We start from the raw sequence: 27,438 nt of genomic DNA, 5'->3' as shown, positions 1-27,438 counted from the left end.
ATGGCAGTGAATATCTCATCGAGTCGAAGCAGGGCGTCTAATTGGTCCCTGGCTGCTGGGGAAATACATGTCGTGGGTATTTGGTCATGGAGCTCTCTCATGTGCTGCTCGCTGTGTTCGGGGGGTTGGGAGTAGAGGTTTGTGTAGAACTCAGTAAAGATGTCGAGGATCTGCTTGTCCGACCATTGTGTAGCGCCACGCCCATCTTTGATGCAGGCAATTTGGGCCAGCCCCCACTCCCCTCTCGCCACGGTGTCCTGTGTTCTGCCAGGTCTATCGCCTTCCCCATACTTCCACGCTGCAAGTGGGCGGCTAAAGTATAGGACTTCCCTAGTGGCGTGTGTGTTGAATACCTGAAGTTCCTCGCTGATGAGGGCGAGTGTGGCAGGGTCAGCTAGTGTTGTTTGTCTCTGCTCAAGTTCACGCAGTCTGGACTCAGAACGGCAGAGGTCTGCCCTTATAGTCTTCTCTTATATAGGCCTTGAAGGCGTCCCACCGGGTCCTAATGGTAGTGGCCTGGGGTTGGGTATGCTCAAAAAAGGACTCAATGTCCGCTAGGATATCAGCCTTGAACCCGATGTCCCGAAGCGCATCGGATTTGAATCACCATGTATTAAATGTCGGGGAGGGGATTCCCAATTCAACTGATAGGGTAATCTGGGCATGATCAGAGAGGGTGCGGGTCAGTATCTGCGCTCCCCCAATTCTCCCCATTACTTCGCTGGACACCAGGAATAGGTCAATTTTGGAATAGCTGTTGTGCACCGATGGATAGTGAGTGTATTCACGTGATTGTGTAGCAGGAGTCTCCAGGTGTCCAGAATGTCGAGTGTCAAACAATGTGTTTGTAGCCTGCGCGCTGCGCCAGACAGGGACCTGGGTGTGGTCCCAGTTCTGTCCAGATTCGTATCTAATATGAATTTCATGTCCCCCACCAGATGATTTGGATTCCCACATATCCCAGGAGAATTGATACCACCCTGTCCACAAAGTCTGGGGTGTCCACATTGGGACCGTATGTGTTTACCAGAAGGTGTTTTTGGCGATTGAACAGTGCAATATTAAAAATATGTGACTTATGCAAGCACCAAAATAACTGAAAACATTCCCTAAATATTTTATCTGTCTGCCTTCACACAGGGTCAAGTTTATTCTGTCTCTCCCTGTGCCCGCCCTGAGGAAGGCTTCAATTTAATCAACTTGCCCGTCAGGGGGCTAATCCGAAACGTGATATGGATGTTTGTTTCCACTACAAACAGGAAGAGTCTGCTTTCTTAACTATTTTTTGAGCTAATTTCTGTTTGCGCTCAACACATATAGGTTCTAGGTTATCTTCCAAACACGCACACGTCGGCAGACCTGTATTTATGGAACTGCGGAACCTGTAATACTAATTTAGGCCGTAGTATTCCTCTCTTTCCTTCATTTCTTTACTTACCTTTTTTGCATTCAGTCACTCCAAAAGATTTGGTGCTTTATTTAATAAGGTTTTTTTTGTTTTGTGTTTTCTCTGTTTTCAAATCAATTTTGAATGTATGTGTCCTGATGACTTTTTTAACTTCTTTAAATTTTGCCTAAACTTTTGTTTTCAAGGTTTTTCTTCACTTGTGTTTAAATTTGTCATATTTTCTTTCATGTGATTTTGAGTCAAAGAAATTCTTAGAAAGAAAATTATTCTGAAATTTGTCTCACCAATTATGTACTATTGATGGTTGCTTATGTTTTTAAAGATTCCATTAAAAATCTTTTTCAAAAAGAAGGAATGTTTTCAGTATTTAGAGTGGCGCAAAATAAATGTGATATCCGCTGTTAGGATACACTATAATTAAAACTGATTTAAATTATATTAGATTTTTCCCATAAGTGCATAGTGGATACCATTGGAATAACAATATATTAATGTTCGCATTTCCCCATCCACATTATGCTCTAAGGGACTATCCCTACCTCTTTTTTATGTATGAAGGATTGTACAGTGCAAGACGACATATCTGCCGTCGGGGTCGATATGACTCTTATGTAATACAAATTTAATGGATTTATGGACCATTGTTAGTACACCCCTGGCCCGGGTGCAGTAGGAGGTGTAGTATCTTTGAGGTACACAGGACGTCGTCATGTTCTTTGCCAGGAGGGCCTCCGAGTGTGTTTCTTGCAACAGTAGTATCTTACAATCGTATCTTTGGGCATATGCCATGATTTTACGGGCTTTGGTGTGATTGCTCAGGCCCCGAACATTTCAGGACATTATGGTAGTGGGCATTTCAAAAGTCTAGGGTACATCCCAGCTTTGTTGTTGTGGCCCGTGTCTGCAGTTAGTGCTATCATTCCGAGGAGGCCCCGGTGTAGTGTGGTGTGTCGGTCTGCCCCTGCCATTTCAAACATAATCTCCCCAACCAGATCCCCCCCTCCCTCACCACCATCCCCAACTGGGCAGTGTTGCCATCCTCCCCCCACCCCAACACCCTAATGATTCCCCCATAACAGGGGTCGGTGGAAGAGACCCAGCGTGGGTTCCTCCCACTGCCGGCCCAACCGGGACCGACAGCCACCGATAACCAAATAAAGAGAACCATTGCAACCGCAGCGGGGCACGCCATTGCTGTGTGGTTGACGTATGAACGAAGAAAGAGATGTTAAGTGCTGTAAGCAGCACGAGCGTCTGCGGTACACATAACTATTGCATGGCGCCTGATACCAGCTACTGTAATAGACCAGGATCTAGACAGAGAAGTGGGTGGCGCGTATGGTTATCTCCCGGTACTAGGATGAGGAGTGAAAAATGTCGGGGAGATGGGAGCCGACTAGGCACTCTATTACGCGTATCAGGTAACCACGCATGGTTAGGTTAATGAAACTACTTTGCCATCATCACATTTAAATTCAAACATAATCAGACAGATTTTAGGCGTCGAAAAGTTAAGCCAGTTCGTGATTAATCATTGTCTATGTGGCCTCGGCCTGGATTATGGAGGGGTATCTGCGTCTCAATAAACTTCACAGCTTCATCCGGGACAGTAAAAAAGTACTGTTTTTCTTTATAGGTTATTTTGAGTCGTGCCAGGAACAACACTGCATACGAAACATTGCACTCTCGGAGTAATTTCTTGACGCCAAGGAGCTGCCGCCTTTCCTGTTGCACCCCCAGTCGGGGAAGATCCTGATGGTATGTGCGTCGAGGCGCAGCTCCCCTTTCTCACGTGACAGGTGAAGGATGAGGTCCCTGTCCCTATAATTAAGAATGATGGGCCTGGGGAAGTCGCCTGGCTTTAGGCGCGGTGATAGGGCCCGGTGGGCTCACTCAACCATGAAGAACGGTGACAAGTCGGGCCCACCCAGCAGTTCTTTGAGCAGGTTCTCAACTGCATCCTCCATGCGCCCTTTAAGAGCGCTCTCCGGGACCCGGATGATACGTAGGTTGTTCCTGCACGAGCAGGACTCCAAGTCATCGCATTTCTCCTTTACTCTCTACATGTCCCGAGTTAAGGCGCCGACCGTGCCCTGAAGAATGTGTATTTCATCTTCATTCGTGCCAATTCTGTTTTCTGCCTCGGTAATCCTGGTCCCGGCTTGGTCATCCCGAGATTTGAGTGAAGTGACATTGGCATTAAGATCTGGGGTAAGTGTGCCGGACTGTGATTCAATATCGGGTTCTTCCTGGGTTGTCGGTGTGTTTCCCGCCTCAGCCCTTGGGACTGTCTTAGCAAACTTATCCATAGCCCCTCCCCTTGCCAGTTCCTCGATATCGGTTGGACATTTCTGGTGTTGGTCAGGGCACGGTTATGTCCAAGCAGATGGAGCTTGACGCGGTATAGATAGTGGAGGCGCAGATAAGATTAGTGGTGCTCAGACGGTATAGTCAGTGGCAATAGGAAGGAGTGGGGCACCAAGAGGCAGCAATGGTGGGGGCCCAAGGCAAGGTATTGGTAGTAGCCACACAGGGGCCAGGAGGCATCAACCTTATCGGAGCCGCAGTGTGATGCTGCAGCCTCACCCGGGGGCAACGCGCAAAGTTTGATCGAGTTGGGCACGTGGCCACCAGTTCCTGGTCATAGGGGGAGGAGGTCAGTGGATGCCTTGTCCAGTGAATGCTGAGATCAAGGGCACCCCGGCCTGTGCCAAAGCAAAAGTGTATCTGGCTCTGTAGTTCCAGGTGTTAATGTTCTAATCACCAGCCGGCACAGGCAGAAATAATTTCAAATGTCACTAGGTGGGGAGGTAGGGGCCCATATGTCCCAATATTAGTACCACGTTGCATATAGGCATCTCCAGGAGGTATTGGGTAGAGTGCCGTGAGGCGCTGTGTATTTCTCACGGGTGGCTGATGAAACAGGGGATGACAGCGCTACGTAATGGGCCCCCCAGCTCCTCACCTGCTCTATTAGCGCGCCGGCTCAGGCTTGCAGTGAGCAGCCCTGGGGACTCCTCCAGGCATCCGCCCAGCAGCACACGATCACACCTGGGCAGCGCGGGATCGGGGGTGGACAGCCCGGGCTCTGGGGGATTTAGTGCGGGGGGTGGCCTCTGGAGCCGCCCCTCAGCAATGCTGGGTCAAGGACTCCCACCGGCGCAGCAGGGCTGGAGCACACCAGCAGCGCAGGACGCGCCAGCGAAGCCACCAGCGCCAGCCTGGGGCACAGCCCCGCCTCCCTGGTCGGCGCGAGGCACACCAGCCAGCCGCAGCACCCAGACAGTGGCCACCTCAGCCCCGGGGGCCCGCAACGAGGGATCCAGGGGTTGCAGGATCCAGGCACACCACCAGCGGGCACAGCAGCCTTCACAGCTGCAGGGAGCCCGACCTGGACGCAGGAAGCCGCGTCCGAGTCCAGGTCGGCACTCGCACACGCGACGGGCAACCTCTGCAGTTAGTGTAGGCTGACTTCTGGATTCCGATTCAGTCTGAAACTGCCAGTATGCGTGCCGTAATTTTTTAGCAGCAGGCCCGTGAAGTATCAGGCAATGGTGACAAGGCAGTCTGCAGATGCAGGCGGATTGTCGTCCGGTCCACACGGAGCTCTAGCACTAGACAGTCATCTTTGGGCTGCTCAACAGCGCCCCCGAAATGTTGCATTTTTTAACATTTTTTTACGGACAACGGTGGCTGTCCACGTATCCAACATGGTGACTGTTTAAAAAAATATGACACACCTCACAATTTTAATTGACCAATCAGCAGACGCGAACGATGTCTGTGGACATCACAACGCTCTCTGATCGGTCCAGGGGGGTGTCAGCGGACAAAATGGGGAAGTGAGTCTGTGGACCGGACCCATATGTCACTAATTTGTTTTTAGCTAATTTTTGGCCGTTTAAAAAAAAAAAAAAAACTACTAGACGGATTTACACCAAATTTACAAAAGTACGATTTCGGGACCAAGTCGCCGCTCCTGGCGCAAATTTGGTAAAAATCCAATTTTTTCTTTCCATTGCGTCTTTGGGACGCCCACACATTTCCCACACATTTTGGGACCCCCGTATAACTTTGCCACCCTAGACGAAATCTCACCAAAATTTGCGGAATCAATCTGAGAGACTCTGTCCATACATGGAGCTAATTTGAGCACCAGTAAAATGTAAGTAATCTGAGTAACAATAGAACAGGTCAATACTTTCAGTGGTCTTTTCTTTTGTGTTTATACAGGGCGAGACATAGGAATTTAAGCATTTCCTTTCAATTCTCTGTATTCCTGCGCCAGTAGGTGGGTTCATTTTCAAGTGAAGCAGTCACCTGAGCATGACAAATTACAGAATCCGAGGTCCAGAGATCAATGGTTGAGGTATTCACCTTGCTTTTTCATTTATATAAGATGTAAATTGTGAAGCGATTCATCCTAGTACTAAATTGTTAAGTGTAGACGGAACTTGTTTTATAATTGGAGCTATTTGGTTTGTTTTATAGACAGACACAGTACTAAAGATTGAAAGCAGTGGGGCACAGTACAGCACCCACCTATGTCCTGAAGATGGCTGGAGCATCAAAGGGACACAGTGAAAGGCTCATATATTCTGGCTGAAACACGTGTCAATGACTTTTTTGTTGTTAAGAAATAGACACACTGTAAAAAAGCAACTAGGTGTAATGTAACATGGTAATCACATTGTTAATGTAAAGCCCTTATCAACTTTAAGTACCGGTATATAAATATTGTTTGTAATTCTTTGTTGTGTTGAGAGTGATTGCAAATGGTGATGGATGATGTGTGTGGTGTATGTACTCGAACAAGAGTTGAGTAAAAGTTACAGTGACATGAAGATGTTGTTCTATTGTTTCATATCATGGAATGGTTGTAATTTATAATGACAAAATAAAACGATGCATTCTTTGAATAGTGGTGTGGTGTGATTAGAAGTTAATCTAATCAGTTCTGTCTGTCTATCACTTATTGGTCTTGTGTTATAGGACGGTTATTACATGGGTGATCATGACCATACCAGGTACCCTTATATAGTATAGATCAACCTGAGAGGTCCATATATTCCTTTTGCAAAGTTTGGTAGGATTTTTCCAGGGAGGGTGAAGTTATAAGCCACCCAAAATTGTTTTTCCTATGCGTTGAACAACTTAACCATAACTACAGGGACACTACTGCAGGCCCTGTAAAATATAAATCATGCACATGCAATGCATCCACCTATCAGTCTATAATGTTTGTAAGGTCTTTGTCTTATAAAGTCCTATAATAGACATGCCCTGAGCCATTCACCTATACCTGCAAGTATCCCCAGGTCACATGTAGTCACTTATCTGGATTTCCTGCATATTAGTACACTCTCTGGACTCAGAATCATTTGGGTGGGGCTGGGATCTGAATGTACATCCCAACAATTGATTAGGTCTCAGTCTCAGAATCAATGGGTTTGAACTTTTACAGAGCAGAAACCAAACCCCTTAACCCTTTAAGTGCCATGGGTATTTCTCCCCAGTGCCGGGGCCTTTTTTGGTGATTTCGGTATGTGGCCATTCAATGGCTTGTAACTTTTTTGTTACATATCTCGGCCAAATTTGGCTCCGTTTTGTCCAACATGCAGGTGGTCGTAACGCCACCCAGGAATCCTAGGTTGCTGTAGGGGGGTGAGAGAAAATAACCAAAAAGCGGGAACATTTTGGGTTTTTTCAAAAAATGCCAATAAACTGATGTACAAAGTAGCCTGTGGTTTTTTCTTTGTAAGAGCTAGGAACAAATGGTTTGCTCTGCTGAATTCCCCAATTTCCTGGCTTTCAAGAACAGGATGAGTTGAAACGGAAAAAAAATATTTTGATGTGGTTATCAACCGTTTTGTGAGAGGTAGGCTATTTTGGCCATTTTTGCCAATTGGACATGCATGGACGGAATGGAGAAAATGGTAGGAAAGCCGATTTGGAGGACGGAAAGGCACATATTGACAAGTAGTTTAGGAAGGGATGATTTGCGTAGGTCAGGCAACAACTAGGTAGGGGAAACTGCCATAGATTGGGGGAAAAGCGGGAAAATGGCCGAAAAAAAAGGTATGTGTTGGACATGGTTGGCTTGGTAAGGCAATGGCTTCTATGAATTTTGAGAAAAGCAATGCTCCGCTACATTCCCCGGACTCTTACAGTTAGGAGAGCACACATTTTATGTAGTGTTTTACAAAACAAGCAATACCACAAGCCAAACACTGAGCCATGGTACACAGGAGTTACGCTCACGGCCTGAACAGACGCACTTAGCATGTGTAAATCGGCAAACCAATGTGGTGAGGAACAGCAAGCATACATTTTTTGAAAGAGCACAGACAGACCTTTTCAAGGGTAGGTGACTTGTGCAGGTTACAAAAGAGTATGGTGCCTAAAGCAGCGACTAAATGTAGGTCACATTTGGGAAATGAAAGGGTTGTGTGACAAAGGGCACCAGCAAATGGGTTAAAACGTTATGAAAACCACACAAACACAACACATGGCCTACCGTCCCGATGAAAACGGTACCTCACATGTGTGGGTGCACCTACCTGGCTGCCAAGGGGAAAGCCTAAAACACAAGTAACCCCAAGTCTGTTTTCAGACCGGAATTTCAGACGCTCTGCCGACCGGCACAACATACAGATATGGGCTTCGGGTGTCCAAGCCACCAAGGAAAACAGGTAATCCCATGCATTTACAAAAAGAGGACACCCGTGGGAATCCGCAGAGGCATGATTTGCCCACATCGCCCCAGAATGTATTACCCAGACACCCCGTAAAGTCTGAAATGTGGAGAAATAAATGCATTTTCCGCACATTTCGCTCGGCTCACCCATCGAAACACGCCCCTAACAACACATGGCCTACCGTCCCGCATTCCCACAGGTGTCCCGATGAAAACGGTACCTCACATGTGTGGATGCACCTACCTGGTGCCAAGGGAAAGCCTAAAACACAAGTAACCCCAAGTCTGTTTTCAGACCACAATTTCAGACTCTCTGCCGATCGGCACAACATACAGATATGGGCCTCAGGTGTCCAAGCCACCAAGGAAAACAGGGAACCCCATGCATTTCCGAAAAGAGGACACCCGTGGGAATCCGCAGAGGTATGATTTGGGCAAATCGCCCCAGAATTTATTACCCAGACAACCCGGCAAAGTCCGAAATGTAGGGAAAAAAACACATTTTCTACACATTTCGCTCGGCTCACCCATCGAAACACACCCCCAACAACACATGGCCTACAGTCGCCCGTTCCCACAGGTGTCCCGATGAAAATGGTACCTCACATGTGTGGGTGCACCTACCTGGCCGCCAAGGGGAAAGCCTAAAACACAAGTAACCCCAAGTCTGTTTTCAGACCGGAATTTCAGACGCTCTGCCGACCGGCACAGCATACAGATATGGGCCTCGGTTGTCCAAGCCACCTAGGAAAACAGGGAACCCCATGAATTTCCGAAAAGAAGATGTTAGGGAGAATTCTCTGTTTAGGCTGAATTTCCTAACTTAGTGAGTCCCCCAGCAGCTTTGCTGGATTTCTGGAGTTTGTTTTTTCCATCCTGCCAAGAGTGAGACTCTTTTTCTCCCACTCTGGGACATGAATGTGTGTAATTCCTTTGAATGTCAATGTGTTCTATGCGTTATGGGGTCTTTTACTCCATAGGGTCTCATATGTTTTTCTATGTGTGTTACACCGCACCCTACGTGCCGTAACACTGGGGCGTCCTAGCGGACCTCCGTCATAGACTCCATACCCGGGGACTGACTACTGTCTCCCCGGTCATGTAAAGTCACCATTGGCTTTACTAGACCTAAATTTACTAACAGAACTAGTACAAACCATCCTATTGTGGACATACTAGTAGGGGTAATTCGATTACTCCTGGATCTGTTATTCGAGGGGGCACTGTCCCGTCCGCCCTCGTCGAGTTTTGGCTGGTGGCAGTGGAAACTACTTGTTATATTCGACCCCGAATATAACCCTATGGGATTCTTCCCATTGTTAGAGATTGATACTGTTTCTCGTTAATCTCTAACATACCACCGGTCTACTTATCTTAAATAAGTTTATCGGATGGTATTTTCTGCCAGAACTCGGTTTTTAAAATGGCGTCTGTGTTCGTGTCTGTGACTCCTAAACTAAAGGTTGAGCACTTTGTTCCACTTTTGGCGGGCCTCTGTACAGAGACCCTCCAAAGTGGTGCCATTCTGTCTGGGTTACCACAGGGGTGTGGGAGGGGGTTTAGGCACCCTGGAACGAGTTGCCTTGCCAACTCCGGTCGCACTCTGGTGTGATTGGCCCACGTGGTGAGCCTCCCCGCTCACCACTTAGCATGTGTTGATTGACAGCTAGGCTGAATGAATGGAGGTTTTCTGCATAAAAGCAGGGCTTTTGGGACTGGATCTTCAGAAGTCGCCACAGGACCTAAGAATCCGACGAGGGTAACGCTGAGCCGACCTGCACGACGACACCTCCGGTGGAGCCCTGCGGAACCGACTCACCACTTCCCGACGACAGAGGAGATCTCCCTGCCGGAGATTCTCTTCCCCTGATGGTGTGAACAACCAGTCCCCTTTGCTTTTTATTCGCCTCAGGACGCAGTGGTCGAATTGCCCGTGCAGAGCACCTCGGCAACCGGATAGCCACTACCCCTGTACCGCGACCAAAAGGTGGTGCCTTGTGATGGAGCACTCCGCGGCTGGTCTCTTCCCTGGTGGTGCACCGGACTTCACTTTTCTTCGACGACGAGATCATCTCTACTCTTGGCAAAGACCCGACGTGCATCCACCACCAGGAACAACTGCCCCCGCCGGAGCTGTCTCTCCACAAACAAGGTACCGTGTCCGCCTGGCTTCCCTTTCGATCGGTTCGAGTGAGGTGTCTTAATCCTCGCCTTTCCGTTGGGTCGCCTCCAAGCTTTCTCACGTATTGTTCTGAACTGGTTCAATCTGCCGATAACAATTTACTACAAAGACTCGAACGCATTTCCACTAGAGACTTTTTGGGACATATCGCCTTGCCTCTCTCCGAGTGGACCTGGCCTCTGAACTTTATGATCTATTGTGGTTCTTGCCTTCTTGCCTTGCATTTTTCCCGTGAAGTATTGAACTGTGTTGACTTCGTAATCTGCTTATTTTTCTCTCCCGTCCTAACTAATATTACAGTGCCATCTAGGTTGAGGCATACACCTCTGTCTGTAAATAATTGATGCTGGTATAACCTGAACTTGTCGAAATATTGTTAGGGGGATTGATCGTTTCTTCTTCGTAGAGTAATTGTGATTGAAGTGTTTGCCTTGATAGTGCCATAGTGTTTTCCATAGATGTTCCGTTATAAATAAATACCTTAATATCTTTACACTGAGCCTCGTTGCGTGTTTGCTTGTCTTACTGTGAAGAATTGCCCTATATTGTATACTCCACATACTGCTTAACTCTTCTTGAGGGAAGTCTGACTGCTCAGCCACAGCTACCAAGTGAATCTGTGTGGTACAGACTGCTACCAAGTGGGTTTACTGCCAAACACCTGTAGTCCTAAATCTTTTGCAGTGGTCCCAGAGGGAACTGCACAGGTTTCTGCCTAACACTGGTGTACAGCGGTGGGATTTGTATCGAGTATACAGTTTAGAGTGCTTTTCGACACTTTAGGATAACTAACCACAAAGCTTAGCACTAAAAAAGCAACTTTCAAAAACATGTCTACGATGGAAACTTACAGTCAAGAATCCTTGTCAGGTGAAAATACTGAGAGTTTGCGAGCTCTCTGTAGGCAAGAAAATCTTTCTGTAAGAGGCAAGAAGTTAGAACTAATAGAGAGATTGCTGGCGAACCAAAGTCTGGGTACTGGTTCAGAGGAACCAAGTTCTCCAGCAACTGTAGATAACAGTGATGGTGTTGATCTAAATCGTAATTCTGATGATAGCGATGAAGAGGCTGACGAGGACGGAGAGGCTAACGAAACTGTCTCCCCTGCTCCTCTACCTGCCTTACCAGCTGTGCCTACGGGGCCCATACCAGGTCCCACATGTAACCCTGCTTATTTTGAACTTGAAAAAATGAAGCTCGAATTAGAATACAAACGGTTCTTGGCTCAATCTGAACGAAACCAAGAGCTCGAGTTCAGACGGATAAATGCCCAGGCTGAGCAGAAGCAAGCTGAGTTAAGACTCAGGGAAATAGAACGTAATCACGAGTTAGATATGAAAAAGTTGTCTATAGAAAATGCTTCTCTCTCCTCTGATTCCTCTATTAGCTTCAGTCCCAAAAGACCCCAGATGCCGAAGGAATTAGTGGGTATGTATGAACCGAGATTGGATGTGTTGGATTGGTTAAAACTGTTTGAGTACAATCATGGGCTCCAGGACATCACCAGGAATGATTTACTTCCCTGGTTGTTCTCTAGGCTCACTCCTGTTGTGACTGATGTGGTAATGGAGTTGGGGGAGGCGGATAAGACGGATTACGAAAGTGTGAAACTAGCTTTGATAGCTAGATTCGGGAAGACCCCTTCCCAGTATCTTAAGAGGTTTAGAACCCTCAAAAAGCATGATGGTACCCCTTGGGCTACCTGGGTGAGTGAAGGGTTGAAAAACTTAGAGGGATGGATTAAGGGTTACAAAGTGAACACTTATGAGGGTATGAGGAATCTTTTTATGTTGGAGTCTATTTATGATGCCTGTTCTCCTGAGCTCAGACAGCACTTGGCTGATTCGAAGGAATTGGATTCCTGGAAGCTAGCTAAGGCTGCTGACTTATGGGTTGCCAACAGGGCTACTCATAAGGATTCTGGGGCAACTCAGAAAAAGGATGAGGGAAAGCAGCCTGAGAAAGACTCAAAAGAGAATTCTAATAACTCAAATTCCAAAGAGGGCCCCAAACAAAACGAGAAGGGTAAACCACAAGGAAAACCACAGCAGCATAGTGTGTCTTCTGGTGCCAAACCGGAAGGAGGTCAGAACAAGCCACCATTCCAGAAAGCATTCGGTAAATGCTTTGTTTGTGGCTCGACTATCCACGTGAAAGGAGATCCCAGATGTAAGGGTAAACCTTCAGGGGTCCAGCTTGTCTCCTTAGCCTTCACTCCAGAGGAGGAAGTCCAAATGGCAAGTGGAAACTTTCTACTGCTAGCTGACGAACCCATTGGAGTCTCAGCCAGCGTTTCTTTAGTATCTCTGGGGTTGTGGGAACAACAGAATTTAGATGTCTATAATTCTATCCCCGATAATACTAAAGAGTATTATAAGGACAGTATCCAGGTGAATGGTCAGGAGACTCCTGCCATGAGAGACACTGGGACCAGCATAACTGTGGTGGATAAATCGTTTTTTCAGGCTGAGGATGTTGCTAAGGCACCCAAACGCCTCATCAAGTTAGCTGGAGGGCCTGTGCAGATGCTTCCCCTATTACCAGTTCTCATCCAGTGTAATGACATGACTGTGAAGATACCTGTCAGCATACAGAGTGAGGTACCAGGACGCGTACTGTTGGGTAACGATTTGAAAACTCTCGGAGTTGTATCACATACTCCCAGACCTCCTAGTAAATGGTTACAGGAGCTAACCAGACCCGCAAGAGAGAGGACCATGTGCGGTACTCTCCAGGAGATGATGAAGAAAGAAATCACTCCTGCTCCACTGGAATTGTCGGCCGCTGTCTCCAAGAAATCAGAAGCGAAAGGGAAACCTAAGACTTCTATCCCGAAACCAGCAGCCAGCATTTCACTACAGCCAACACGGACTTCCCCGCGGTTGTCCAAAGTTACACCCGTAACTCCACCTTCAGCCGAGGCTGAGGACTCTGAGGAGGAGCTAATGGAAGGCCAGGAACTCATTGGAGATCTGGATCCTGTTGACCATCCTGAGCTGCAGTCTTTACTGGCAGAAGTTGGACCCAGCAGGGCAGACTTCAGTAAGGGACAGAGGGAATGTCCAACTCTGGAAGGTCTTCGCCACCGGCAGAAGCTCAGGCTGAAGGGCAAGAGCCTGGGAAATACAGGTTGCACTGGGAAGATGGCCTCTTCTACAGTGAACCGACCGAGTCTGCACCTGGAGACTACAAATGACTTGAAGTACCCCAAGAGAACAGACCACAGTTCTTGCAGTTAGCCCACGAGATTCATTTGGCTGGTCACTTGAGTTTCAAGAAGACTAAGGAAAGGCTCTCTCTCTACTTCTATTGGCCGAAGATGGGGGCCGAAGTAGAAAAACACTGCAGGAGCTGCCACACCTGCCAGACCTCTGGTAAGGTTGGCTCCAAGAATGTGGAACCTTTAGTGCCTCTCCCAGTTGTGGGAGTCCCGTTTGAGAGAGTAGGGATTGACATTGTTGGTCCCCTTGATCCTCCAACCTCCTCAGGCAACAGGTTTATACTTGTTGTAGTAGACCATGCTACTAGGTATCCTGAGGCAATTCCTATGAGGACTGTTACAGCTCCGGCTGTGGCTAAGGCCCTCCTTGGTATTTTGACTAGGGTCGGGTTTCCTAAGGAAGTAATCTCTGACAGGGGGTCAAACTTTATGTCCCACTACATGAAAGCCATGTGGAAAACCTGTGGAGTTACTTACAAGTTCTCAACAGCTTACCACCCACAAACCAATGGGTTGGTAGAACGGTTCAACTGAACCATGAAGAGCATGATAGGTGCTTTAGAAGAACCCCTTAAGCATAAGTGGGACCTTCTACTGCCATGCCTTCTCTTTGCTTATAGAGAAGTCCCTCAGGAGGGAGTAGGTTACTCTCCCTTCGAACTACTCTATGGTCATCCCGTCAGAGGTCCATTGGCCCTGATTAAGGAGGGGTTGGAGAGTGCTCCTTCCCCCAAGCCAGTCAGAGTGACTGACTACGTGATAGGTCTCCGGAGGAGAATGTCGCACATGATGACGGAAGCAAGCGATAACTTGAAAGCTGGACAAGCATTGGTCAAGCACTGGCACGATCAAAAGGCTAACATGGTTGAGTTCGCTCAAGACCAGATCGTTCTCGTTAGGATCCCAACAAGGCAGAGGGCCTTGCAAGATAAGTGGATGGGAGTTGTGGGTAAACTCGGAGAGGTCAACTATCTGGTGGACTTGGGCAATCCCAAGGAGGCTCCGACAGTCTTTCACACCAACCGACTCAAAGCGTATGTCTCAAGACCCGATGTAGGAGCGTTGCTTCTAGCATCATCCAAGGAAGAAGAAGAGAGTGAAGCTCTTCCGGATCTCCTTAGAGGCTTACCTTTAGATAAAAAAATTGAAGGAGTAAATCTCTCCTCCAATCTGACACCCGAGCAACAAGAAGAGTGCAAATCTATGTTGAATCAGTTTGCCTCTCTGTTCTCGCTTTCGCCAGGCTTGACCCCTTGGGGCCAGCACGACATACTCACTGGTGACTGTCTGCCAGTCAAAAGCAGAGGATACCGAATGTCAGAAAACGTACGAACCCACATCAAAGGTGAGATCAGCAAGATGCTTGATCTCGGGGTAATAGAGCCCTCTACTAGTCCATGGTCTAACCCGGTTGGGTTAGTACCAAAGGCCGGATCTAAAGAACTTAGATTCTGCGTGGATTATAGAGCTCTTAATGCAGTCACCAAGACTGATGCCCACCCTTTGCCAAGAACAGACGAGTTGGTGGATAAACTTGGCGCCGCCAAGTTCCTCAGCACATTTGACTTGACGTCAGGCTATTGGCAAATAGCCCTGACAGACCATGCCAAGGAGAAAACTGCATTTTCTACCCCCGTTGGCTTATAACAGTTTAAGGTAATGCCTTTCGGATTGAAGAATGCACCTGCTACGTTTCAACGGATGGTAAACCAGGTTCTGAATGGGATGGAGGACTTCTGCATGGCATACTTGGATGACATCGCAGTGTTAAGCAATTCCTGGGAAGAACATGTAACCCACCTGAGAGATGTTTTGCAGGCTCTTGGACGAGCCAATCTGACCATAAAGGCGAGTAAATGCCAAATTGGACAGAGTAAGGTAGTCTATCTTGGACATGAGGTAGGAGGTGGAGAAATAAGGCCTTTGCTCAGTAAGATTGAAGCTGTGCAAAATTGGACAACACCTACTACTCAAACCCAAGCGAGAGCCTTCCTAGGCCTCACTGGGTATTACAGGAATTTCATAGAGAACTATGGGACCATAGCTTCTCCACTGAATGTCATCTCCTCGCCAAAATTTCCTAAAAAGGTTAAATGGAACGAGGAGTGCAATCAGGCTTTTGAAAACCTGAAAAAGGCTCTTTGCCAAGCCCCAGTACTCAGAGCTCCTGATTACCGCCAACACTTCATTGTGCAGACAGATGCTTCAAATGTAGGAATAGGTGCCATACTCAGTCAACTGTATGGGAAAGGTAGGGAGCACCCCGTTTGCTTTATCAGCCGCAAGCTAAAGGATCCTGAAACAAGGTGGGCAACAATCGAAAGAGAGTGCTTTGCTATCGTATGGGCTCTGAAGAAGTTGAGGCCGTACTTGTATGGTTCTACTTTTGTCATTCAGACTGACCACCAACCCTTGAGATGGTTAATGCAAATGAAAGAGGAAAACCCAAAACTATTGAGATGGTCGATCTGCCTGCAAGGGTTTGATTTCACCATTGAGCACAGGTCAGGATGTCACCACCAAAATGCTGATGGTCTCTCTAGGATGTATATCATAGACTAGAGGTATGAGATTCATCCAGGAGTGGATTAAATATCCTCCTGTCCCTTAGTCTGGGGGGGCGAGTGTTATGGAGAATTCTCTGTTTAGGCTGAATTTCCTAACCTAGTGAGTCCCCCAGCAGCTTTGCTGGATTTCTGGAGTTTGTTTTTTCCATCCTGCCAAGAGTGAGACTCTTTTTCTCCCACTCTGGGAAATGAATGTGTGTAATTCCTTTGAATGTCAATGTGTTCTATGGGCTATGGGGTCTTTTACTCCATAGGGTCTCATATGTTTTTCTATGTGTGTTACACCGCACCCTACGTGCCGTAACACTGGGGCGTCCTAGCGGACCTCCGTCATAGACTCCATACCCGGGGACTGACTACTGTCTCCCCGGGCATGTAATGTCACCATTGGCTTTACTAGACCTAAATTTACTAACAGAACTAGTACAAACCATCCTATTTTGGACGTACTAGTAGGGGTAATTTGATTACTCCTGGATCTGTTATTTGAGGGGGCACTGTCCCGTCCCCCCTCGTTGAGTTTTGGCTGGTGGCAGTGGAAACTACTTGTTATATTCGACCCCGAATATAACCCTATGGGATTCTTCCCATTGTTAGAGATTGATACTCTTTCTCTTTAATCTCTAACAAACCACCGGTCTACTTATCTTAAATAAGTTTATCGGATGGTATTTTCTGCCAGAACTTGGTTTTTAAAATGGCGTCTGTGTTCATCTCTGTGACTCCTAAACCAAAGGTTGAGCCCTTTGTTCCACTTTTGGCGGGCCTCTGTACAGAGACCCTCCAAAGTGGTGCCATTCTGTCTGGGTTACCACAGGGGTGTGGGAGGGGGTTTAGGCACCCTGGACTGAGTTGCCTTGCCAACTCCGGTCGCACTCTGGAGTGATTGGCCCAAGTGGTGAGCCTTCCCGCTCACCACTTAGCATGTGTTGATTGACAGCTAGGCTGAATGAATGGGGGTTTTCTGCATAAAAGCAGGGCTTTTGGGACTGGATCTTCAGAAGTCGCCACAGGACCTAAGAATCCGACGAGGGTAACGCTGATCCGACCTGCACGACGATACCTCCGGTGGAGCCCTGCGGAACTGACTCACCACTTCCCGACGACAGAGGAGATCTCCCTGCCGGAGAGTCTCTTCCCCTGACTGGTGGGAACAACCAGTCCCCTTTGCTTTTTAGTCGCCTCAGGATGCAGTGGTCGAATTGCCCGTGCAGAGCACCTCGGCAACCGGATAGCCACTAACCCTGTACCGCGACCAAAAGGTGGTGCCTTGTGACGGAGCACTCCGCGGCTGGTCTCTTCCCTGGTGGTGCACCGGACTTCACTTTTCTTCGACGACGAGATCATCTCTACTCTTGGCAAAGACCCGACGTGCATCCACCACCAGGAACAACTGCCCCCGCCGGAGCTGTCTCTCCACAAACAAGGTACCATGTCTGCCTGGCTTCACTTTTTATCGGTTCGAGTGAGGTGTCTTAATCCTCGCCTTTCCGTTGGGTCGCCTCCAAGCTTTCTCACGTATTGTTCTGAACTGGTTCAATCTGCCGATAACAATTTGCTACAAAGACTTGAACGCATTTCCACTAGAGACTTTTTGGGACATATCGCCTTGCCTCTCTCCGAATGGGCCTGGCCTCTGAACTTTATGATCTATTGTGGTTCTTGCCTTCTTGACTTGCATTTTTCTTGTGAAGTATTGAACTGTGTTGACTTCGTAACCTGCTTATTTTTCTCTCCCGTCCTAACTAATATTAGAGTGCCATCTAGGTTGAGGCATACACCTCTGTCTGTAAATAAGTGATGCTGGTATAACCTAGACTTGTCGAAATATTGTTAGGGGGATTGATCGTTTCTTCTTCGTAGAGTAATTGTGATTGAAGTGTTTGCCGTGATAGTGCCATAGTGTTTTCCATAGATGTTCCGTTATAAACAAACACCTTAATATCTTTACACTGAGCCTCGTTGCGTGTTTGCTTGTCTTACTGTGAAGAATTGCCCTATATTGTATACTCCACATACTGCTTAACTCTTCTTGAGGGAAGTATGACTGCTCAGCCACAGCTACCAAGTGAATCTGTGTGGTACAGACTGCTACCAAGTGGGTTTACTGCCAAACACCTGTAGTCCTAAATCTTTTGCAGTGGTCCCAGAGGGAACTGCACAGGTTTCCGCCTAACAGAGGACACCGGTGGGAATCTGCAGAGGTGTGATTTGGGCACATCGCCCCAGAATTTATTACCCAGACAACCCCGCAAATTCCAAAATGTGGAGAAAAAAAAGGAATTTTCTGCACATTTCGCTCGACTCACCCATTGAAACACACCCTCAACAACACATGGCCTACTGCCCCACATTCCCGCATGTTTCCCGATGAAAACGGGACCTCACATGTGTGGGTGCACCTACCTGGCCGCCAAGGGGAAAGCCTAAAACACAAGTAACCCCAAGAATGTTTTCAGACCGGAATTTCAGACGCTCTGCCGACCGGCACAGCATACAGATATGGGCCTCGGGTGTCCAAGCCACCAAGGAAAACAGGGAACTCCATGCAATTCTGAAAAGAGGACACCCGTGGGAATCCACAGAGTTATGATTTGGGCACATCGTGCCAGAATTTATTACCCAAACACCCCGCAAAGTCTGAAATGTGGGAAAAAAAACGCATTTTCCGCACATTTCGCTCAACTCACCCATCGAAACACCACGCCCCCAACAACACATGGCCTACCGTCTCGCGTTCCCACAGGTGTCCCGATGAAAACGGTACCTCACATGTGTGGGTGCACCTACCTGGCCGCGAAGGGGAAAGCCTAAAACACAAGTAACCCCAAGTCTGTTTTCAGACCGGAATTTCAGACGCTCTGCCGACAGGCACAACATACAGATATGGGCCTCGGGTGTCCAAGCCACCAAGGAAAACAGGGAACCCCATGCATATCCGAAAAAAGAACACCCGTGGGAATCCGCAGAGGTATGATTTGCGCACATCGCCCCAGAATTTATTACCCAGACACCCCCACAAAGTCTGAAATGTGGGGAAAAAAATGCATTTTCCGCACATTTCGCTCGGCCCACCCATCGAAACACCCCCCCAACAACACATGGCCTACTGTCCCTTATTCCCACAGGTGTCCCGATGAAAACGGTCCCTCACATGTGTGGATGCACCTACTTGGCCACCAAGGGGAAAGCCTAAAACACAAGTAACCCCACGTCTGTTTTCAGACCGGAATTTCAGACGCTCTGCCAACCGGCACAACATACAGATATGGGCCTCGAGTGTCCAAGCCACCAAGGAAAACAGGGAACCCCATGCATTTCCAAAAAGAGGACACCCGTGGGAATCCACAGAGGTATGATTTGGGCACATCGCCCCAGAATGTATTGCCAAGACACCCCAGCAAATTCCGAAATGTGGGAAAAAAAATGCATTTTCTGCGCATTTTGCTTGGCTCACCCATTGAAACACACCCTCAACAACACATAGCCTACCGTCCCGCATTCCCAGAGCTGTCCCGATGAAAACGGTACCTCACATGTGTGGGTGCACCTACCTGGCTGCCAAGGGGAAAGCCTAAAACAATAAGTAACCCCAATTCTGTTTTCAGACCGGAATTTCAGACGCTCTGCCAACCGGCACAACATACAGATATGGGCGTCGGGTGTCCAAGCCACCAAGGAAAACAGGGAACCCCATGCATATCCGAAAAGAGAACACCCGTGGGAATCCGCAGAGGTATGATTTGCGCACATCGCCCCAGAATTTATTACCCAGACACCCCCGCAAAGTCTGAAATGTAGGGAAAAAAATGCATTTTCTGCACATTTCGCTCGGCCCACCCATCGAAACACACCCCCAACAACACATGGCCTACTGTCCCTTATTCCCACAGGTGTCCCGATGAAAACGGTCCCTCACATGTGTGGATGCACCTACTTGGCCACCAAGGGGAAAGCCTAAAACACAAGTAACCCCACGTCTGTTTTCAGACCGGAATTTCAGACGCTCTGCCAACCGGCACAACATACAGATATGGGCCTCGAGTGTCCAAGCCACCAAGGAAAACAGGGAACCCCATGCATTTCCGAAAAGAGGACACCCGTGGGAATCCGCAGAGGTATGATTTGGGCACATCGCCCCAGGATTTATTACCCAGACACCCCCGCAAAGTTCGAAATGTGGGGAAACAAACATATTTTCCGCACATTTTGCTCGGCTCACCCATCGAAACACGCCCCCAACAACACATGGCCTACTGTCCCTTATTCCCACAGGTGTCCCGATGAAAACTGTCCCTCACATGTGTGGATGCACCTACTTGGCCACCAAGGGGAAAGCCTAAAACACAAGTAACCCCAAGTCTGTTTTCAGACCGGAATTTGAGACGCTCTGCCGACGGGCACAACATACAGATATGAGCCTCGGGTGTCCAAGCCACCAAGGAAAACAGGTAACCCCATGCATTTCCAAAAAGAGGACACCCGTGGGAATCCACAGAGGTATGATTTGGGCACATCGCCCCAGAATGTATTGCCAAGACACCCCAGCAAATTCCGAAATGTGGGAAAAAAAATGCATTTTCTGCGCATTTTGCTTGGCTCACCCATCGAAACACACCCTCAACAACACATAGCCTACCGTCCCGCATTCCCACAGCTGTCCCGATGAAAACGGTACCTCACATGTGTGGGTGCACCTACCTGGCTGCCAAGGGGAAAGCCTAAAACAATAAGTAACCCCAATTCTGTTTTCAGACCGGAATTTCAGACGCTCTGCCAACCGGCACAACATACAGATATCGGCCTCGGGTGTCCAAGCCACCAAGGAAAACAGGGAACCCCATGCATTTCCGAAAAGAGGACACCCGTGGGAATCCGCAGAGGTATGATTTGCCCACATCGCCCCAGAATTTATTACCCAGACACCCTGCAAAGTACGAAATGTGGGAAAAAAACGCATTTTCTGCACATTTCACTCAGCTCACCCATAGAAACATGCCCCCTACAACACATGGCCTACCGTCCCGCGTTCCCACAGGTGTCCCGATGAAAACGGTACCTCACATGTGTTGGTGCACCTACCTGGCCGCCAAGGGGAAAGCCTAAAACACAAGTAACCCCAAGTCTGTTTTCAGACCGGAATTTCAGACGCTCTGCCGACCGGCACAACATACAGATATGGGCTTCGTGTGTCCAAGCCACCATGGAAAACAGGGAACCCCATGCATTTCCGAAAAGAGGACACCCGTGGGAATCCACAGAGGTATGATTTGGGCACATTGCCCCAGAATGTATTACCAAGACACTTCAGCAAAGTCCGAAATGTGGGAAAGAAAATGCATTTTCTGCACATTTTGCTCGGCTCACCCATCGAAACACACCCCCAACAACACATGGCCTACCTTCCAGCGTTCCCACAGCTGTCCCGATGAAAATGGTACCTCACATGTGTGGGTGCACCTACCTGGCCGCTAAGGGAAAATCCCAAAACTCAAGTAACCCCAAGCCTTTTTTCAGACCGGAATTTCAGACGCTCTGCCGACCGGCACAACATACAGATATGGGCCTCGGGTGTCCAAGCCACCAAGGAAAACAGGGAACACCATGCATTTCCGAAATGAGAACACCTGTGGGAATCCGCAGAGGTATGATTTGCGCACATCGCCCCAGAATTTATTACCCAGACACCCCCACAAAGTCTGAAATGTGGGGAAAAAAATGCATTTTCCGCACATTTCGCTCGGCCCACCCATCGAAACACCCCCCCAACAACACATGGCCTACTGTCCCTTATTCCCACAGGTGTCCCGATGAAAACGGTCCCTCACATGTGTGGATGCACCTACTTGGCCACCAAGGGGAAAGCCTAAAACACAAGTAACCCCACGTCTGTTTTCAGACCGGAATTTCAGACGCTCTGCCAACCGGCACAACATACAGATATGGGCCTCGAGTGTCCAAGCCACCAAGGAAAACAGGGAACCCCATGCATTTCCAAAAAGAGGACACCCGTGGGAATCCACAGAGGTATGATTTGGGCACATCGCCCCAGAATGTATTGCCAAGACACCCCAGCAAATTCCGAAATGTGGGAAAAAAAATGCATTTTCTGCGCATTTTGCTTGGCTCACCCATTGAAACACACCCTCAACAACACATAGCCTACCGTCCCGCATTCCCAGAGCTGTCCCGATGAAAACGGTACCTCACATGTGTGGGTGCACCTACCTGGCTGCCAAGGGGAAAGCCTAAAACAATAAGTAACCCCAATTCTGTTTTCAGACCGGAATTTCAGACGCTCTGCCAACCGGCACAACATACAGATATGGGCGTCGGGTGTCCAAGCCACCAAGGAAAACAGGGAACCCCATGCATATCCGAAAAGAGAACACCCGTGGGAATCCGCAGAGGTATGATTTGCGCACATCGCCCCAGAATTTATTACCCAGACACCCCCGCAAAGTCTGAAATGTAGGGAAAAAAATGCATTTTCTGCACATTTCGCTCGGCCCACCCATCGAAACACACCCCCAACAACACATGGCCTACTGTCCCTTATTCCCACAGGTGTCCCGATGAAAACGGTCCCTCACATGTGTGGATGCACCTACTTGGCCACCAAGGGGAAAGCCTAAAACACAAGTAACCCCACGTCTGTTTTCAGACCGGAATTTCAGACGCTCTGCCAACCGGCACAACATACAGATATGGGCCTCGAGTGTCCAAGCCACCAAGGAAAACAGGGAACCCCATGCATTTCCGAAAAGAGGACACCCGTGGGAATCCGCAGAGGTATGATTTGGGCACATCGCCCCAGGATTTATTACCCAGACACCCCCGCAAAGTTCGAAATGTGGGGAAACAAACATATTTTCCGCACATTTTGCTCGGCTCACCCATCGAAACACGCCCCCAACAACACATGGCCTACTGTCCCTTATTCCCACAGGTGTCCCGATGAAAACTGTCCCTCACATGTGTGGATGCACCTACTTGGCCACCAAGGGGAAAGCCTAAAACACAAGTAACCCCAAGTCTGTTTTCAGACCGGAATTTGAGACGCTCTGCCGACGGGCACAACATACAGATATGAGCCTCGGGTGTCCAAGCCACCAAGGAAAACAGGTAACCCCATGCATTTCCAAAAAGAGGACACCCGTGGGAATCCACAGAGGTATGATTTGGGCACATCGCCCCAGAATGTATTGCCAAGACACCCCAGCAAATTCCGAAATGTGGGAAAAAAAATGCATTTTCTGCGCATTTTGCTTGGCTCACCCATCGAAACACACCCTCAACAACACATAGCCTACCGTCCCGCATTCCCACAGCTGTCCCGATGAAAACGGTACCTCACATGTGTGGGTGCACCTACCTGGCTGCCAAGGGGAAAGCCTAAAACAATAAGTAACCCCAATTCTGTTTTCAGACCGGAATTTCAGACGCTCTGCCAACCGGCACAACATACAGATATCGGCCTCGGGTGTCCAAGCCACCAAGGAAAACAGGGAACCCCATGCATTTATGAAAAGAGGACACCCGTGGGAATCCGCAGAGGTATGATTTGCCCACATCGCCCCAGAATTTATTACCCAGACACCCTGCAAAGTACGAAATGTGGGAAAAAAACGCATTTTCTGCACATTTCACTCAGCTCACCCATAGAAACATGCCCCCTACAACACATGGCCTACCGTCCCGCGTTCCCACAGGTGTCCCGATGAAAACGGTACCTCACATGTGTTGGTGCACCTACCTGGCCGCCAAGGGGAAAGCCTAAAACACAAGTAACCCCAAGTCTGTTTTCAGACCGGAATTTCAGACGCTCTGCCGACCGGCACAACATACAGATATGGGCTTCGTGTGTCCAAGCCACCATGGAAAACAGGGAACCCCATGCATTTCCGAAAAGAGGACACCCGTGGGAATCCACAGAGGTATGATTTGGGCACATTGCCCCAGAATGTATTACCAAGACACTTCAGCAAAGTCCGAAATGTGGGAAAGAAAATGCATTTTCTGCACATTTTGCTCGGCTCACCCATCGAAACACACCCCCAACAACACATGGCCTACCTTCCAGCGTTCCCACAGCTGTCCCGATGAAAATGGTACCTCACATGTGTGGGTGCACCTACCTGGCCGCTAAGGGAAAATCCCAAAACTCAAGTAACCCCAAGCCTTTTTTCAGACCGGAATTTCAGACGCTCTGCCGACCGGCACAACATACAGATATGGGCCTCGGGTGTCCAAGCCACCAAGGAAAACAGGGAACACCATGCATTTCCGAAATGAGAACACCTGTGGGAATCCGCAGAGGTATGATTTGCGCACATCGCCCCAGAATTTATTACCCAGACACCCCCGCAAAGTCTGAAATGCGGGAAAAAAAACACATGTTCTGCACGTTTCGCTTGGCTCACCCATCGAAACACACCCCCAACAACACATGGCATACCGTCCCGCATTTCCACAGGTGTCCCGATGAAAATGGCACCTCACATGTGTGGGTGCACCTTCCTGGCCGCCAAGGGGAAAGCCTAAAACACAAGTAACCCCAAGTCTGTTTTCAGACCGGAATTTCAGAGGCTCTGCCGACCGGCACAGCATACAGATATGGGCCTCGGGTGTCCAAGTCACCAAGGAAAACAGGGAACCCTATGTATTTCCGAAAAGAGGACACCCGTGGGAATCTGCAGAGGTATGATTTGGGCACATCGCCCCAGAATTTATTACCCAGACTCCTCCGCAAATTCCGAAATGTGGAGAAAAAACAACGCATTTTCCGCACATTTCGCTCAGCTCACCCATTGAAACACACCCCCAACAACACATGTCCTACCGTCCCGCATTCCCACAGTTGTCCCGATGAAAACGGTACCTCACATGTGTGGGTGCACCTACCTGGCCGCCAAGGGGAAAGCCTAAAACACAAGTAACCCCAAGTCTGTTTTCAGACCGGAATTTCAGACGCTCTGCCGACCGGCACAGCATACAGATATGGGCCTCTGCTGTCCAAGCCACCAAGGAAAACAGGGAACCCCATGCAATTCCGAAAAGAGGACACCCGTGGGAATCCGCAGAGGTATGATTTTGGCACATCGCCCCAGAATGTATTACCCAGACACCCCTGCAAAGTCCGAAATGTGGGAAAAAATGCATTTTCCGCACATTTCGCTCGGCTCACCCATCGAAACACGCCCCCAACAACACATGGCCTACCGTCCCGCGTTGCCACAGGTGTCCCAATGAAAACGGTACCTCACATGTGTGGGTGCACCGACCTGTCCGCCAAGGGTAAAGCCTAAAACACAAGTAACCCCAAGTCTGTTTTCAGACCGGAATTTCAGACGCTCTGCAGACCGGCACTCACCCCCTCTCCCACCCCAAATGGAAGGCCCCACCTTATGCAACCCTCCCTGGGGGCAGATATCTGCTCCTAGGAAGGGGCATCTGATTACAGCTTTGCTCGATCCCTGTGTTGCAGGGATCGGGCAAAGCAGAGTGCCAAAACCGACGAGCCGGCTCGTCGATGGCAACCTGGAACGCTTTCCACTGACAAGCCGGCTCGTCGGTGGCACTTAAGGGGTTAATGGTGTGTATCTTGTTTCATATCTAATTGGCCAATGTATGTGATCAGACAGTGACATCACACTAATACAGACCCTCTTTGTACATTGGCATATTAATGGGGAGAGAGGATTTTAAGGGCATAACTTCCATACTGTCTTTCCCTCCCATCTGATGTGCTGTCATCTAAGAAATGTCTTCATTAAACATTTATAACTTCCTAAAATATCATATTCCACACATGTAATCATGTCACTAATCAGTATATCTGATTGCTCTCACTTAGGCATTTCAAATACTGCAATGTTCATCCAGGTACGACGTATGGTGGATATATTACAGATGTTTACACATTTACTCACTATTACTTTTATGCATAAATTCTATTTCTATCTCAGGATAACTGGTTTGCCTCCACGAACGTAAGGATAGGTGACTCAGTGGCTTCTGCTGTTTCTGCACATAGATTTCTGCATTTGCCTTATTTATATAATTAACATAGAAAAACATGTATTTTCCAATCATCTGATAGAATGTGTTAAGCTGAACAATAAGAAAATAAGTTTCTTTACATGTTGACAATATTTATAAGCAGTATGTAATTCCAATGGACAATTCAAAAGGCATAATTTTACATAATAGGATGAATCACAATCTGAGATGGCATACCAGTTCCTGTCTGGTATAGCCACATGATGTCAGTTCCTCTTGGAGCTTAGGGCTGAGGCAATTATGACTCCTGTGAATAGTGTTGTAATGGCAAAACGTAATTTGCTGAGCTATTTGTTGACCTAGCTCCCCGGCCCCTGAGTAATTGTTTCAACTGTCTATCCCTTTGTCAGAGGTCCAGTCTCTAAAAAATGTTTGTTCTCATGAAAGATGTAAATTGTAAATTGGTACCATTTGTTTTTTCTTGCAGGCATGTCTCTATGAAATAGGATCCAAGCAGAAAAACGTTTTCTTTCTTTTGGTGAGTTTCTAAGGCCAGAGTTTACAATTTTTGTTCTTTGACAGCAACTCCCATATCCTACATATTGTTTTTGGGGGTTGCGGGTTGGGATACTATTTGGCAATTCAAGTGTAGCTTCATTCGGGTTGGTTTCATTCACAGTTGCACCTTTTAAAGTTACATTTTCTTTTCCCCTTTGCTTTTTACATTTCCACAAAACACAAGAATATTAAAACATTATGTTTGCAACTGCACTCCTTTCACAACTTATTTTTCGGACATATCTGTATGCTTCTATATTCAAAGCTGATTTTCAGTCCTGTAAATGGAAACAGGCACAATGGTAGGCCGAAATCTGTTTTGCTTTTCCCTGTGGCAAGCTCACCTTTTCATCTCAGATTGGTCAGTTCTCCATTTTAATACAAGTTTGCTGGATTAATTCTGGTCATTTAGGATTTATTTTCTTGGCTTTATCAGTTACTAAGGACACACATTTGGATTGCAGATGGGCTGCACGCATTGAACATTTTCCATGCACATATAATTTTTCAGATGCTGCCCGCAAGCTGCATCTCACATGTTTGTTTTAAAAATGGTGCTGGTTTTTTGGCATACTTTGTCAGTAAATATGTCCCTACAATATTGTATATTGCCATCATTATTATCCACATATGTGGCATACCATTTATGACCAGGGAGAGATAAAGCAATTAATTCACCCAGATGAGTATATAATGCTTGTCCTAGAAGCTCCTCCTCTCCGGAGATTAATGTATAGACTATGGGGTCGATCTGCTATCTGCTCTATGTTTCCTCATTGAATATACATTGCTAACATGTAACGC

The 27,438-nt window shown here is 47.9% G+C and overlaps 1 long non-coding RNA gene across 3 annotated transcripts in view; it reads left to right on the top strand.

Moving 5' to 3' along the window:
- LOC138566345 (uncharacterized) overlaps window positions 1-27,438 on the top strand; it is a 706,078-nt gene that overhangs the window by 254,345 nt on the left and 424,295 nt on the right. For all 3 annotated transcript variants that reach the window (XR_011301911.1, XR_011301910.1, XR_011301909.1), the window contains exon 2: window positions 26,564-26,614. This is a non-coding gene — a long non-coding RNA (uncharacterized lncRNA). The remainder of the gene's footprint in view (window positions 1-26,563; window positions 26,615-27,438) is intronic.

This window comes from Ambystoma mexicanum, chromosome 2p (assembly GCF_040938575.1).
Source record: "Ambystoma mexicanum isolate Mex_15411 chromosome 2p, UKY_AmexF1_1, whole genome shotgun sequence".
NCBI classification, from domain to species: Eukaryota; Metazoa; Chordata; class Amphibia; order Caudata; family Ambystomatidae; genus Ambystoma; species Ambystoma mexicanum.
This window is presented reverse-complemented; position numbering and strand designations above follow the sequence as displayed.